This window comes from Homalodisca vitripennis, chromosome X (assembly GCF_021130785.1).
Source record: "Homalodisca vitripennis isolate AUS2020 chromosome X, UT_GWSS_2.1, whole genome shotgun sequence".
In the NCBI taxonomy this organism is placed as follows: domain Eukaryota; kingdom Metazoa; phylum Arthropoda; class Insecta; order Hemiptera; family Cicadellidae; genus Homalodisca; species Homalodisca vitripennis.
Genome location: NC_060215.1, coordinates 125,651,698 through 125,669,258, shown reverse-complemented (window position 1 = coordinate 125,669,258; position 17,561 = coordinate 125,651,698). Strand labels below are relative to the sequence as shown.

The window sequence follows — 17,561 nt, the reverse complement described above, 5'->3', positions numbered from 1 at the left end:
TATCCTAAAGATCACGAATGTTTCACTACTAAAAATAAGAAGGTAATAGGGAAATTCAAAGACGAGCTAAATGGTGAGATATTAGAAGAATTATGTGGATTGAAATCGAAAATGTACTCGTACAAAATATCTAGACAAAAATCCAGTAAGCTGAAAAGGAATTAAGAGAAGCGTTGTAAATAAAACAATAAATATCGAAAACTTGAAGAAATGTTTCTTCGAAGATAAAGAAGAATTTAGGGAGATGACAAAAGCTACAAACATGAGTTGTACACCGTTACTATAAACAAGTTAGCACTGAACGCTAAAGATGATAAGAGAATTGTCCTAGAAAATATGATCGATACAGTTCCATATGGTTATAAGAATGAAACAAAATGTGATATATTAGACGAATAAAATAAAATAAGAAGTTTGAAAATTGAGAAATAACTGGAAATTTCTATGAATATGAATTGAGAAAGTCAAAGCTATATAAATGTTTTTCTATATAAATGGAGTCTCAAAAGAAATGTATAATTATGTCAAGAATTTAGAGTTTTTGAAGAATTTTCAAAAAATAAGAATACCAAAGATAGATTATATTATTATTGTAAGGATTGTAATAAGAAATATAGAAAATAATTATATAATAAAATGGAAAAATTATCCTTGGAAGAGAAAGAATGCGCACACGGTGTAAAATAGTTAAGAATATTTCTGAATTTAACAATTGGCATTATAGTAAAGACAAAAAAACAAGCATATTGTAAAGAATGTATTAGAGAAATCTTTGCTGGTCCAGTTTATTGCGTATGCGGAAGAGAAATTCAACAATTCTTCATAATTCATAATTCATAATCTCTTTATTGCGTGTTTGAACAATATGTAACATTGTATTGCAATAGTCAAATGCATCATAAAATATATTCCTAACTAAACATTCACTCACAGTCATACTTACATCTCAGCATTCTCACGACACAATCACACAGACTTCGGATCCATGATTTTCAATTATCCCAACGGCTCGTCATGAATTCCTCAATCGAGTAAAACGCTTTAGACACCAACAGGCGTCTGAGACGAGTTTTGAATTGATTGAGGTTGTTGGAGTTTTTTATATCCCTCAGGGAGCTTGTTGATTAGTCTGACACCCACCTGCTGAGGGAGGTGTTGCGATAATGTCAGTCTGCGTTGATGAGTTTCGCAAGTTGTCCCTGCCTCTAGTTTCATATTGGTGAACGCCCTGCCACTTATCAAGGCACATCTCGATCTGCAGTACACGATCACCACTCAAAAACGTAAAGGCAGGGCAATGTCCATCAATCCAGCTCCCCGAAAGATGCCCTGCACGACTCTCTATAATTCAGTTTTAAAATTATCCTGACTGCTTTTTTTTTGGAGCCTGAAAAGCCGCTCCATTTTGTTTTTGGCACATCCTCCCCAGAGTCTTTAATCCATACACAAGATGTGGATGGATTAGGCCGTAATAGGCCGTTTTTTAGAACCTCTAGGGTACAGAACTTTGCTAGTGGTGCCGTAGGGCAAATATGCCTGTGGTAACTCTAGCACAGATGCTATCAACATGATCATTCCAGGTCAGTCCTCTGTCAAGGAACATCCCCAGAAACTTTGTGGAATCTGTATCCTCTAAAAGGGCATCATCCGCAAAAACAGAAGGTCGCATCGCATGATCATGCTGACGAAGGCAAAAATTGATGACACTTGATTTTGAATGGTTTGTTGTCAAGTTCAATTCTGTGAAATATTGAATGCATGCGTTCAATCTCTCAAAAGATTTTATTTCCAGGTCTTGTTTTGAATTGCTTTTGAAACAGAGAGTCGTGTCGTCAGCATATTGAACCAGTGCCCCAAGTTGGGATCACTGAGTTCAATCTACAGACATAAATCAGGAAAAGGAGAGGTCCAAGGATAGATCCCCTGAGGGACACCATGAGCCATTTGTATTTTGCTGGAAACGACGCTCGAGATCATCACACGCTGATCTCGATCTTTTAGATAAGACGTGAGCCATAAATGTGGGAGACCCCGGACGCCACATTTTTTTCTAACTGTTGCAGCAGTGTCCCGTGATGCACACAGTCAAAGGCTTTGGAAAGATCGAGGAATATGCTTAGCACATGTTCACGACCTTCCAGTCCATCGACAACATGGTCCAGAAGGCTATTCACCGCGTCAATTGTGGATTTGTTTTTTCGGAATCCAAATTGTTCTGGATTCAGAATTTTGTTTTTTTCTAGAAAGCTTTCCAGTCTTTCATAGAATAATTTTTTCAAAAATTTTGCTGAACACAGGAAGAATTGAGATTGGACGATAGTTGCTTGCGAGGCAAGGATCGTTTTTTTTTGAAAATCGGAATGACTTTGGCAGTCTTTAAAGAAGATGGAAAATTTCCAGTTTCAAATGAGAAATTGATCAATTTTGTGAGCGGTCTCAAAATGTGCTTATAGCAAAGTTTGAGTAGCCATACTGACATCCCATTGGCGTCACTGGTTTTTTTTTTTGTGTTCAGCCTCTGTATGACATTTGCTACCTCCCCTCCCATACAGGGGCCAGGGCCATGGATGCAACCGGATCACTGACTTCTCTTCCGTGTGACTGAGATTCTTTAAATGACGAGTTCATTGTAGCCACGGTAGAGAAGTATTTATTGAATTGGTTAGCCACTTGAAATTGATCTTCGTAAATTTTGTTTTCAATTTTGAATTGCAATCGGTTGGGAAGACTTTTTTGAATTTGTGTATCTCGAGAAAGGTTGTTAATAATTTTCCAAGCAGTTTTTTGAGAAATTTTCACAATTACCTAAGGCTCTATTGACGTCATAGGCTTTGGCGGCTCGTATGACTTTTCTATAGATCCTGCGGTATGTTCTAAAGAAAGTTTTTGAAATCTTCGTTTTGGGTTCGAATAAAAATGTTGTGGTAGAATTTAAGCTTGGTCTCGAGATTATAAGAATTACTTTAGTCAACCAGCCATTTTTCCGAGGTTTTTGATTTTGTTTAGTTTTTTTTAAACGGACAAGCAACATCCAAATAATAATTGAAACTATTACTGAAAGCTTGAAAACCTGTCCTCAACATTCTCAAACTCATTTAAAAACGCCCAAGACTCGCGCTCCAGCAATTTATTCAGTCGGCAAATGTTTTGAAAATTGACAGATCTTGCAATTTTATATTTTGGGTTTTGATTTTCCAGCTTGCATCCATGAACCAGGACCTCCTGCGCAAAGTGGTCAGAGATCGCAGTGTTTAAAACAGAGACCGTGGTGCCATGAATGTTGGTGATCACATTGTCGATGGCTGTGCTCGTCGTAGCGGTCCACTCGTGTTGATGAATTCACAGACCAATTAATTTAGGTTGAAGGAGTTCAGAATATCGCGCAGCCGCTGGGTGAGGGGGTCGGTGAGGTCCATTAGATTAATGTTGAGGTCGCCGATTATGAGAAAACTTCATTGAGTTTGAAAAAATAAAATTCAAGAGCTGTTCTACTTTTCAAAAAAGGAGTTAATACAGCCATTGGGGGATCTGTACATCCCAATGACTGTTATTTTTACCGAAATAATTGGAATTGATTTTGATGCCATCGGCTTCAAAATCCATGTCAGCACTGCAGTTAATTTTGAAAGGTTCAAATTTGGAAAATTCTTTCAAAAAGATTGCCACACCACCCCCTTTGAAGCTTTGTTCGACAGAAATATTTAGCCAAAAAATAATTTGGAATTTTGAAAAGGTGGATTGTTTTCAGGGGAAAATCCGTGCTCAGAGACTATAAACACATCTGGTGTTTGCTCTTCGCACATTAAAGCGAATTCATCAATTTTGTTTGTTGCAATCTGAGCGTTTTGGTGAAACCAATTTAATTTTTTGGGTTGAATTTGATTTTTGAATGTTTTGAGGTTTTTTGAAAATTTTGATTTCGGTCATTTTTTTGCTGCAAGACTGGATCCGAAGTCATGCCTAGGTCTGCTTCGTACAGTGTGACATTGTCAAGTTTTTTGAAGCGGAGAGCGTCCCTTTTGCACATCACTGCCCAACGTGGGCGATCCCCTAGCTGCTTCCGCGTAGGTGATATGCTGATGGTTCAGTCTCAATCTTAAGATTCTACAATCTTAAAAGACATTTACAAACAAAATATCATAATTCAAGATTTTAGTAAAATTTATTAACATTTTCATCGTGCAATTTTGATATGTTATAAATCAGTCGAGATTTAGTCATATTTGTGGTAAAATGATTTCCATTGTATAAAATATTTAAAGATTCTTTCATTTGATTATAAAGATTTATACTATTTGGATCACCATGTCTTAACAATATTTCCATTTCTGGGTAATCTATTTCAAGTTCTTTCAATCTTTTTGGTATTTATCTTTTTTGAGCTCTGATAACGTAATAAGGATATTCCCACATGTGATTCTTCTTAATTAACACAAAAACATGGTGTTTTTTCTTATCAAAATCTTTACAAACAAGGTCTGGTTTCGTTAAGTAAATTTTTACACTTTGTTTTGCGATTATTTCAGTTTTTATTTCATCTTTAATTTGCAAGTGTTTTACTTCATCTTTTAACTGCTAATCTTGTTTCCAAGTTTGTACGCACCAAATGTTCTAATGGAGGGTACGAGTAGTAACGATTCGTAACCCCCTTTGTTTGTAAATGATTTTTCTATACTTTTCTTTAACATGGTCAATAATAGCTTTATTCGTATTTTTAAATTCTAATATTTCTGCTACATCTTTTGCTTAAAACCAAATTTGATTATTTTCGTCAACAATCGTAAATATATGTTTGTTATTGAATTTGAGTTGATTATTGAGTAGATCCACAACTGACTCCATTTAAATAGAAAAAAAATTTAACTAGTAATAGTATAAAGTCTAGATTCATTAACAAAAATAGTATTTTTTTAACATAATAAGGGGGTCTATGGGATAGACTCCTGTAATTTATACATTCTAAAGTTGTTTTATCGTCATTATCAACATTATTTATAATAGCTTGCCTCTCTTCATCAATCTTAAATAAATTGTTGTTTTTACTCTCATTATTCAATAAATTTCCTTCAGAGTCTTGAATAGTCAGAACGATTTTTTGAATTCTTTTGATATTTTTTCTAATTGGAATATAATCGACTTCATTCGGTTTTTCACTAATTTTTTATCCATAAGCAACATTTGGGTAAAATGTGTACAATATTTCCGATTCTTTGTGTAGATGTTCGGTATGATTTTCGAAACTAGGTTCAACGAGATTACAATGTACTTCAATTACATCGAACGGTCTAAATTTTGGCGTTTTATTTCCTAAATATACCTGATTTGGCTCAATAGTTTCTTGAACAAACCCTAATAAATCTACTATAATTGCTGAAAACATTATTCTTATTGGTGATTTTATTTTAATTTTGTTAAAGAGATATTTTTTTGCATTTCAAACTTGTATTCGTCAAAGTTTAAAGATTTATCTGATTGTTTGAATGTTTTCAGATAATTTTTAAAGGAATTTCTTATTTGATCGAAGGTATAATATCCTTTGTTTAAACCATAATATTTTGTTATGTTCTTTTCACTAAATCCTATACAATAAGGAGAACTTTCACTAATATTTATTACAAAATTATCAGAATAAAAACCACTTAAACCAATAAAATAATTTGATTCTTCCTCTAAATGAATAGGATGTTCTAGGTTTAAAACTTATTTAGAGTTTTCTGAAGTCAATTTGAATAGTTTCATTTTCGCTATTTAAATGGAGAAATTTTTAAAACAAAAAGGTCAAATAAAACTGCAAAAGTTTGAAGAAAACAAGAAAGATCAACCTATTAGATTGTTAATTGTTGGTTCAAGTGGATGTGGAAAGACAACTTTATTATTGAATTTTATCTACAATAGGTTGATTCCTTATTCAAATTTGTATGTTTTTAGTAAATCTTTGGAACAAGACGCATACAAAAAATTACAGGAAAGATTTGAAAATATTGAGAAGAACTCAAGCAAAAAAATATCACATTTTTATAATGCTTCTGAGGATATAGTTTTGTTAAGCGAATGTAAACCCAATTCTTTAATAGTTTTTGATGATTGTATTTTAGAAAATCAAGATGTTATTAAAGAATATTTCGTAATGTCTCGTCACAAAAACATATCTTGTATTCATCTCTCCCAATGCTTTTCAAAGGTTGATAAACAGGTTATTAGAAATAATTTGAATATGTTGTGTGTTTTTAAACAAGACGATCACTATTCGAGAAAGATTTACAACAATTATGTGGGATCTGATATGAGATTTAACCACTTTAATGAGTTATGTGATAAAATTTGGAAAGAAGACTACGGATTTTTAACATTTAATCTAACTTTGAAGCCTAACACTGGTAAATATTTGAATAAATTTTCTAACATAAATTATGGTCTGTGGTCTGACAAATTTAATCGATAAAATATTTGTTGTAATTATTTTTACATTATCTTTAATTTTTATTTAGATTATGAAATTAACTGAAAAACGGTAAATCTTTTCACGTTTTTACGTTCCACGTTTACGTTTTTACGTTCCACGTTCACGTTTTTTACGTTCCACGTTCACGGTTTTAAGTTCCACGTTCAAGTTTTTACGGTCCACGTTCACGTTTTCACGTTCCACGTTCACGTTTCAAAATTTTTCTAATTAAATGGCGAACGTAACTTCTAAGGAAGCGAAAAAACTTGATCAAATCGAAAAGATATTAATCAAAGAATTTAAAGATCAGATTAGAATTGATGAAAAAGAACAAGAATTCCTTCAAAAAATTAATCAACCTGTAACTTCTGCAATTAAAAATGTTGAAGGTAAAATTGAAAATGTTTTAAATCAAAATAAAAATATGATGGATTTGGTTCCTGTTGTACGACAATTTACCGATATTTCATTCCCGAATCTGAAGAGATTGAATTGCCAAAACTACCATCTTCTACACCATTTAGACCGCGAATCATTGAAGATTCTACAATAGTTGAACCAATAAGTCCTGGGACAACGGATATAATAATTGGTGAAATTGGTAAAAAATTCCTTCCTAGAGCAAAAGGTGATAAATTTGGTTTGTATTGGGATATAAAAAAGAAAAGTTTTATGATTGGAAATTTACCCGTGAATTTTGAACATAATGATATAATTATTAATGAAAAAACGTATGAAGGTACCCAAGGATTGTGGAGATTATTAACAGACAATGATGTTCCAAAAGACGATTTATATTCTGAAGAAGATTAGAAAAAGTATACTGAAATTTTATGGAAATCTGATTCAATTTACAAAAATAATGATCCATCAACTAAAAAGCCTAAATCAAGTAGAGGTAAAAAATATATGAATTTAATTAAACCAATTTGGGAAAACCAATCGAAGGATCTGATATAAGAAAGTACAGTGATAATAAGATTGAATTCAGATATATCGATGATTTGACAAAACTTCATGGAATTATTAATTATATTTATGCTCAGGAAAAGGCTGGAAAGCGATTAAAGATTTAATTTCGAACAAACTTGATTAAATGATTAAAAAACCTTATGGAATTAAATATTTAAAACGAAATTTGCCCGCAATAAGTTCATCTATGATTGAAGGTAGTGGGCTTTTGAATTATTTTATCAACAATTTACCTTTTGAATTACACGTACCAGGTTATCAATATCTGGGGCCTGGGACAAAGCTTGAACAAAGACTAAAAAGAGGAGATCCTGGTGTGAATAAATTAGATCAAGCTGCAATGGAACACGACGTTTTTTATGCAAAACATAGAGACACAAATTCTAGGCATATTGCAGATAAAGTTTTGCAAGATAAAGCAATGGCTAGATTGTTACCAAAAGATGCTAGTTTAGGTGAAAGATTTGCTGCACTTCCAACAGCTGGAGCAATGTTTTTAAAAAGAAAACTAGGAATGGGAATCGAAGAGAACTTGAAATTTTAGCTATATAAATGGAGGTGAACGTAAATTTCAGTAAAACTCAGAAAGAGAAAATAAAATCCGCTTTTAAGAAGAAATTACCTGTTAGTATTCAATTTAAAATAGATCAACTAAAAAATGGTGAGGATAAAATATTTTTAACAGACATTTTTAAATAGACAATACCATAAACTCGAAAAACATAAGAAAAACAATAAAGGAACCAGAATAGAATTTTCTTATAACCAGTTGAAAGAACCAAAAATGGTGGACTTTTGAAAGATTTATTAGATTTTGGAGAAAATATTCCAGTTGTTAAGAATGTTGTTCCTTATATTCGTAAAGCTGCTCCAATCGTTAAAAAAGACGTGATTCCTATTGTTCGAAACATTTAAAATTGGTTAGATAAAGAGTTAGAAGATGTTACAGGATCTGGATTAGATGAAAAAAAAAATGTCAATTACGTGACATAAAACATTAAACAAATTTGAACTCAACCCATTAACATTCGGGGAATTGGATGAAATCTGCAAAAATATAAAACATTTTAGAGGAATTTTCATGAGAGATACATTACCTGAAAAAGTTACGAAATTTGAATGTGGAATTGTGAATTTAGACTCGATTATGGGAAGTGGAACGCATTGGATTTGCTATTATAAAAATGATAACATTGCATATTATTTTGATTCGTATGGAAGAATTGAGGACAAACCACCGAGAGAATTGATCCAATATTTGAAAAAATCAAACCTTTATTATAATGATTCTCAAATTCAAGACTATAAAGTTCCCCCAAATTTTTGGTCATTTATGTGTTTTTGTTTTGAATGAGTTGACTGATGGTAAAGATTTTAAACAAGTTGTTAACAAATTATTACTTAATAAATATGGATTTACAAAATATTTTTGATGTATTTGGAACATAAATTAAAACAGAAAGTATTCAAAATGTAGATAATAGTTTGAATTTTGATAGTTTGAGAAATGAGTTTGATAACAAGTTAGAAAATGTATTGCAAAACCTTCCAGATTCAGATATGTTTGCTGTCGAGATTGAAGATTTTAAAGCAGAGTATGATAAAAAAACTTGTAAATTTCATGAGTTCAAATGAAGTTGCTGATAAAATAAAAACATTGAAAAAAGATTTTGAAGATGGTGCAAAAAAAAATATTTACCAATTTAATGTCTCATATCGAAAAAGCTGATAAAATTACTGAAGCGATCAAAGTTGAAAAGAATTATGTTAGTTTGGCTAATAAAAAACGAAATTGTCGGTGTTCAACCTGGTATTGACAAATATGATGTTGTTGTTAAAGAACAAATTTCAAAACCTTTAAAATTATCAGAAAACATCGATATTGTTGATTTACATGATCCGAATGTTAAAAATGCCTTAGATTTTAAAGGAAAAAGAATTAGCAGCGTTAGTAAAGGAATTTATCCGTTTGATGTTATCGTAAAAGAGCAATTAGATGATCATATTAAAATGTTTGATGAACTGAACCAAAATTATGAGAATCATAAACAACATGTTAAAGATTTTACAATGGAAGTCTATGAAAAACTTGAAGAAAGAAGTAAAAGATTAGTAGACGATGTTGGTGAAATTAATGAAAAAGTTATAAATACTGCGCAAGGTGTTATTGCATATCAAAATAAATTTAGAGAAACAGTTTTAAAAATTCAGGAAGATTTTCATAGATATCAAGATAATGTTCGTGAAAAAATAAAAAGTAATGGTGAATTACTTGAAGGAATAGATGATAAACTCGATAAAGTAAATAAACTAGAAGAAAACTTTAATAAATTTAAAGAAGATGTTAATCAAACTTTTGAAAACATTGATAACAGATTTAATGGATTAGGCGGCTATGATGACTAATTTTCCTTATATAAATGACGCCCATATATTGTGTGAGATGTAAAGAAAAAACTGCAACAAATGATATAAAATATTATGCAAACATCAATGGAGTTAAGAGAATTTCTGGAAAATGTGCTGAATGTAACACTAAAAAGAGCCAATTAATAAAAACTTGATTTGAAATTTATTCCCAATAAATAGAGATGGCGGGACATTACAGTGCTTTCGATCTTTTTATAATGCAACACGAAAGAGATTTGAAAAAAGAACACTGGGATGATATTTCTCAAAAATATGAACTATCCAAAGATATGATGCGATTGTACATTAATAAGTTAAATTGGTATAACATTGCAAAATATCAAACTCTGTCCCCAGAATTCATTAAAGAAAATATAAATTATCAATTGACAGAACACATGTCTGTTCTTTGCCTTTATCAACATTTGAGCACAGGATTTTTGGAAGAATTTAAAGATTCAGTTGATTGGTACAATATTATAGATAGCGGTTACTATCCTGTGCAAATTTTATTGAAATATGTGGCCGAAATTGCAAAATTTAAAGCTGAAAACCCCGAATATGACGAAGTAGATCATTAATGATTAAAATTTATATCTTTTCTTATTGACTTATACATGAGTAAAATTTTCGTAAAAAAATTTTGAAATTTTCTCTTATTAAATGCGGAATACAAAAAGTATTCAGGCGATATTGAAAGGTCGGAGTTTAAAAATTTCTTTCCAATTAGTAAACAACATTTGAATGAACCGAATAAAAGAACTGAGTTTAATATTGATTTTGGAGATAATTTTTGCTCGTCTAACTTCCAGTTTTATATTTCTGGAACTTTAACAAAACAAGATGGTCAAGCATATCTTGGAACAAATGATGTCAGATTGATTGATAATTTCGTGTCGTTTATTCTCTAAAATTGAAGTAAGAAATCACAATAAGTTGATAGCAGGAATTGAAAATTGTGGTCAATTAAGTACTATTAAAGGAACCATATCTTATTCCAAAAGTGATGTATTTTCAAACAGTTTTGAATCAACTTTTAAATTTGGACAATTTGGAGCGGTCGGTGATTTAGCACACTTCGGCTTAGGATTCTTTGAAAATGTAAATTTTCCAATCTATAAAGGTGGATTTTACATTAGTTTCATAAGAGCTGAAGATGATGATGCGATATTAAAAACAAAAACTGGAAATGATATGCCAGTTGATGGCAAAATTTCAATTAACGAGTTTTTCATTAGAGTTCCGATGATTGATTATAAAACCACGAGTTAAATCAGGTTGATTGATGACATTACAAAAAGTCAAACATTATGTTTAATTTTCTGGATTGGTAATGTATTGAGCAAAAAGGTATTTCCGGAACAACTTATTCATTCGATATCACAAATATGTATAGAAATATTTTCAATCCCAAGTTCATTATTGTTGGTTTTCAAACAGAGAGAAAATTCTTTCAAAGTTCGATAGTTTGAATGTGAAAAATATCAGAGTAAATTTGATTGGTTCTTATTATCCAGATGAATTACAAAATTTAAACATTTCCGGAGGTCTTTTCAGAATTATGTATCAGATGTATCAATATTTTAAGAAAGTTTACTACAAAAATATGGAAATGTATTACAACCCCAAAGAATTTATAGCAAATAGACCCATTTATGTCATTGATACAACAAAGAGTTTGACAAATATTTCTGGTTCAAAGAACGATATAATTATCAATATGGACTTTCAAAATGCTGTTGCAAATGCGATTTGTTATTTTGTTGTTATCTCTGAAAAATTGCTTGAATATGACATAATAAAAAACGATATTAGAGAAATTCAATAACAAAAACATTTTAATATGTTCTTTTTTTCTATTAACAAATAATTTTTAAACGTTAACTTAAAAAGTTATTATAAGGATTGAATAAATAAAACACATTGAAGATATTTCAAGAAGTCGTTTTTTATTAATTAAAGATGAACATTACTATCGTTCTAAAGACGTATTCACATCGTATTTGTACCACACACGGCGTGTGCAAAGCAAGGTCATTGTTTGGTGTCACTGCTGTCCTTGTACCACACACGGCGTGCGCAAAGCAAGGTCATTGTTTGGTGTCACTGCTGTCCTTGTACCACACACGGCATGCGCAAATCAAGGTCATCAGAGGCGGAAGTGTTACATATATGATATGATGCAGGCGTAGTGATTAATACATATTCATTTCTTCTCTCTGTTCTGACGACATCGGTGACACCACTGTGGACTGTTGATCTTTCCAAAACAATCTGTATTCTTCATTCCTTCCCAACATAGTGTTTATTTCTTTCTTCATCTGTAGAAATTTGTGTACTGATATTGATAAGTTTTGAAGTTTTGGGTATTTGTTTATAAGTTTTAGAACACTTATAAGATTCCTTGCATAATCATCACTTATATTAAAATTAATTTTCAATTGCCTCCATGTCTCATCCCTATATTCAGCTTCAAAAAAACTTTTGTAAATGCAGAGATAGTGGCCATAAACAGCATACATGTTAAAATGTTTTGCGTTGCTTATTTTAAGCTTATCACTACATTTAGTGAGGAAGTTATAAATAGCAGTCTGATCTGATTGTAGTGGAAGTGGCTCTTCATTTACTGTTAATGAGTTAACTAAAATACTTACAAGGTAGCTATGTAACTTTGATGGATCCTTAGCTTTAGAAGTTTTTTCTTTCAGCAGCGATTCAACATTATATTTTGGACGTTTTGAAAACACTAAATTACCACTATCATACTTCTGCTTAATATTATCAATTCCACTTTGCTCAATTTGTAACAAAACCTTAACACACTCCCTATGGTACCGTTTCAAAGTATTCACTTGTTCAATTACATTAACCTCTTCCATCACTACAATATACATTATGAAAATAGTTACTTGATTACGGATACACTGTTGATAACAAAGAGTGACCACACCCAGCGTGAGTGATGTGCAGCGTGCGCTTGTTGCGGTTGCACTTGACGCATAGAGGAAAAAACTCATCGTTGAGCTGTACAAGTAAACATTACTATAACAAATCATTCATTTTGTATGTCTTTCATTATATCGAAATGAATTGCTGAATGGCAAACGTTTCTCTTTTCTTCGTCAGAATCACACACACACAATATATCTGTTTCGTAAATGTTTTTTCCATATAATACATCCCAATGTACAACAAAAGCGTGATCTCTTATAAATTCCTTTGATAAATCTTGTTGTTTACAAAGACTTGTTAAAAAACTGGCTGTATGCATATTCCTTGGCCAGTATGGATATTGTCTTCTCAACATTTCAACAAAGAAACAAAGAAATTTAGCATAAAAGCGACGAGAAATGTGAGATTGTTGGTTTTTTTAGTTTATTTTGTAAAACTCGGAATATTTTTCTTATTTTTCTATTATTTAATTTAAAATCTCCTATTACATTTAACATATTTATACTATCTAAGTTGTCTGTAATAAACTGCGTTGAACTTAAAAGTTCTCTGAATTCGTTTTCATTAATTAAAGAGAATATCAACATTTGTTTAAAATATTAGGTAATTCAAAGAAGTCTTTATAACTATTTCCTGTGGTAAGTTCTTTAAATGCTAGAAACTGAAGTGATTTTGGAGAGTTCATGTTGTTTGATGACTATTTAGTAGAATAGATTTTTTATTAAAGACAAATAATTTGCTAAATTCATGTTATTCTCTTTCATTCCTTCTAAAACTTCAAAAATATACTCTTTCGCTGATGAAAATCTCGATTTCTTCCGGAATAATCTTTCTAATCATAGACAAAATATCCTAAATAGTTGAATAATAAATTAAAATCATTTCTTTTTATCTCGGTAGTTGAAATATAAACATAAACATTTGCGCTGAAAAATGTATATCTCGGCAGAGTTAGCTCCATAATTTCCATTTATAATAAAAAATATTTCTATATAAATGAATGAAGTGTATGATGCCAACTGTTACAAGTGCTATAACAAAGGAGAAATTATTGATAACAGATATTTAGTTTGTAGAGATTGTAATTTAATTTTGTATGACATACCTAAACCTAAGAAAAGAAAAAACAAATTAACACATTTGAATAATCTGCTTAGAAAATTGCAATATGGAGATAAAAAACAAACAAAAATTTCTTACAGAATTTAGAAAAAAGAATGAAAAATTCGAATGATTTATTGCAAATATGAAAAAATCAATATGTTATTTGATGAATATATCAGATTTGTTGGTTTAAATACACACATTTATTATGAAAAGATATTACCTGTATTTTTTCATTATATGGATGTTGAATTTGTCTACGATATTAAGCCAGAAATCCTAGATGATTTTATAGTATACTTGGAAAAGATAAATAATGAACCTCGTCAAACAATGAAGATGTTGGCAATTCCCTCGACTTCTCGAGTGATTGTTAGCAAATTCCATCATTTCCGTTTATAAGTTTTGATTTATAGCTCATTCGTAGCAGATTTGACAACATTTCCAATATATTTTACTTTGATTCTAAGGAGATTTAACAATAAAACAGCTTAAGAAAATAGAAGCAAACAGCTATAGATTCGGTTATTTTTCATTCGTGATTCCTCAGATTCATTTATGGTTCACTAGAGTAGATATATATATGCCGGTCCTGGATTGCTTTTGGAGACGAACGGATGTAGATTCGGTTAATTTTTCATTGAGATTTGCTGGGTTGTTTCTCAGCTTCCTTTATGGTGCATTGAACCGGACTTTACATTGATTTTCGGTCGGCTCTAAAAAGTGGTCCAGGACTGGCATATATATATATATATATATATATATACATATAGTGCATTCTTAAATTTATACAATTAATATCCTAACGATTTATTAAATTTAAATTTCTGTAAGAGTTTTGTCCTCTGGTACTTATTCTTAGTAAAAATAACCCACGGTCTAGGCTTAATGTTTCAGAATTAAATAGTTTATCGTCAGAACAAGTCAAAACTTTGTTAATATTTAGCATAGAAAATTCTGTTTCCAATGGTATAATAATTTAAAGTATAAATACATCAATTAAATATAAAAATATTACAACGTATTGGAAAAATACGAGGAGAATTTTTAAAATCAGGTTCCAGAATATTTAATTGTGAAAATCTAAACAGTATTTGTATATTAGGTATTTATAATTCTACAAAGTTGTTTAGTTAAACAATATTTAAATCTAAAACAATGACTTTAAATTAATTTTTCAAATTTTCTTTTTATGTAATCTCGTATGACTGCCATGGGCTTACGGCCAAATTCATATCATCGTCAATGAAGTACTTGCCGACAAGATGATGCTTCAAGTGACGACAAGGGTGATAATCGGTTGCGGCAAGTTCAGGGCTGAACGTGGATAATCCATAATTCCTTATCCGTAATTTTTAATCATTCCCAGGTGCTGAGTACCAGTGCGAGACCAAAGTTATATTTTTAAACGGACATAGGCCTATTTTAAATCAGTAGGTGGATCCAGAAGAAAGCATTCAAGGCAAGCCAGCTGATTTTCCTATTCATCAGAAATAATTCTGGCCTTTAGCCCTAATAGTTCAAACCTCATTCTACACACCATTAACCTCATATCTCTACAAACATAAAAATTTTAGAGGAATAAATAAAAATACGTAAACATAGTAAAGTAGAAGGATTCTTCTTCCTTTCTCATCTCCTCCCAAAACATAGTCAACCAGCAGTCAAATTTAGAAATTAATTTATTTCGAACCTATGTAATCTGGATTTTTTTGCTATAATCGGAATGGTAAACACATAGAAATTGCACAAGTTCGTATTCAATAAAAACTATGTTGTATTTCGGTATTTAAAAATAAAGAAAAATAGGAATAAAACATAAATGGTTTTACAATACATGAATTTAAATGTTATACATTTGTGCCATAAAATAAATAACCCCAGCAAATTTCAATTACTTCAATACTAAGTATATATTAATGATCATTGTGTTTTTGTATTGTATTGCCTATTTATTTCTTAAGAATATATTGCCTGCCATGTAAATAATAGTAGTTATCCAAACGTGTGCATGCAATTTCCTTCTGAATTCCAGGCATATCCTTTATAGATGGCTTAATATACTCACTGATATGATCACTGGAAGATATTCAAATCTTCTGAACCATTTGGAATTAAGGTTTAAAGAGCAATTCTATTTATTCTGATTTGGGAGCAGTTTTTATGAGTACCAATAAATTACACAAATATCTCAGCAACATTCCACACATATTTGATTGAATAGCTCCAACAATTTCAACAACACAAACCATTTTAGGCGAGACTGAGAAATGCTACGTCCACAGCAATCTTGGCGATCAGGCTACGTTATTCCCGATGACCTAGAGTTTGACTTATTGCCTCGTTCAAACTAATATATACATAAATAAGTCTGATAAGTCATCTTCAGTCAAAAAGCGTCTAATTTTAACAATTGTAATTCCAGTGTAAGTTACTTTCACGTTGCCGTAATTTGGTTTTTAGTTGCCCCTATCAAAAATTATATACGTTGACCTGAAATGTCTAGTTCGGTTAAAAAGTGAAAAGTTTCTATCATTATAAATATAAATATATATATATATATATATATATATATATATATATATATATAGACCTTCTTCGTTCTAAGAACATCTCTATCTGGCCATAGTAATCGACTTCCGGTCTAAGAGATCCGGTGCACAAGTAAAGCTCACCAGTAATGTATATTATTGTCATTATAAAAAGTAAGAAAGATTAAATGTCCGAAACTATTTATATAATTCTTTGTTTAAAGTTTACTATTTATTATGGATCGTTTCAAATCGTATTATCTTCTAAAACTGTATAACCTATAAGTAAATGTTTGGTATATTTAATATTTTGAAAATTTTTATAATTTACAACCTTTATTTTTGGTTGTTCTTAATGAGTCATAAAAGCATTCAGCTCGTGTACTACATTTTAAACAATAAAGTATAGTTCAACCACTATAATGTTCAAGGTTTCCTAAGTTTCATAAGCGTATGATGATATTTTAAAATTTAGTACCCAATGGAAGGTTAAATTTTTTGATACGTATAAGTGACTTACTAAACTAGTCTCAGAAACCTCGCTATAATAGTCCGGCTTTAGCAGCCAAATAGATAAGACGTTTCCTGCGCTGCCAAGTCCAAGGTCACGAGACTGATTTATTTGGTGCGAGTAGAAGCCTGATCAAACTACAATTAATTTGTTAACATGCCAGTGATCTGCGGTATTTGTGTGAAGAAATGTCACCCAGGCGATAAAAATGTTATAAAGTGTAGTGGTTTGTGTTCGGCTGTGTTCCACGTGCAGTGCATTAAGACTAATGGTGTTACTACCAGAACGAACCTGAAGGACTTCAAGTGTAATGACTGTAAAAAGGATAATCATACATCTGTAAGGTTATGGTCTAGCAAATATAAACATAAAAATATTTAATATTCAACGATATTAATATTTTGAAAATTTGTATAATTTACAACCTTTATTTTTGGTTTGTTCTTAATGAGTCATAAAAGAATTCAGCAGTAAAGAAACTACATTTTCAAATATCGCTAGAAATGCTTCGTCAAGTCTCACTACTACAGTGACGAAAGAGTTTCTAATTTCTGTATTGGAATCGTAAAGCGGAAAGTCTCGGGTGAACTTAAAAAGTACTCAGAGCAATTCTAAGAGTTTCGTACATCTGTACAATTCC

The 17,561-nt window shown here is 31.0% G+C and overlaps 1 protein-coding gene across 1 annotated transcript in view; it reads right to left on the bottom strand.

Annotated features, from left to right (window-relative positions):
* LOC124369610 overlaps positions 1-17,561 on the bottom strand; it is a 107,911-nt gene that overhangs the window by 42,581 nt on the left and 47,769 nt on the right. The window lies entirely within an intron of this gene.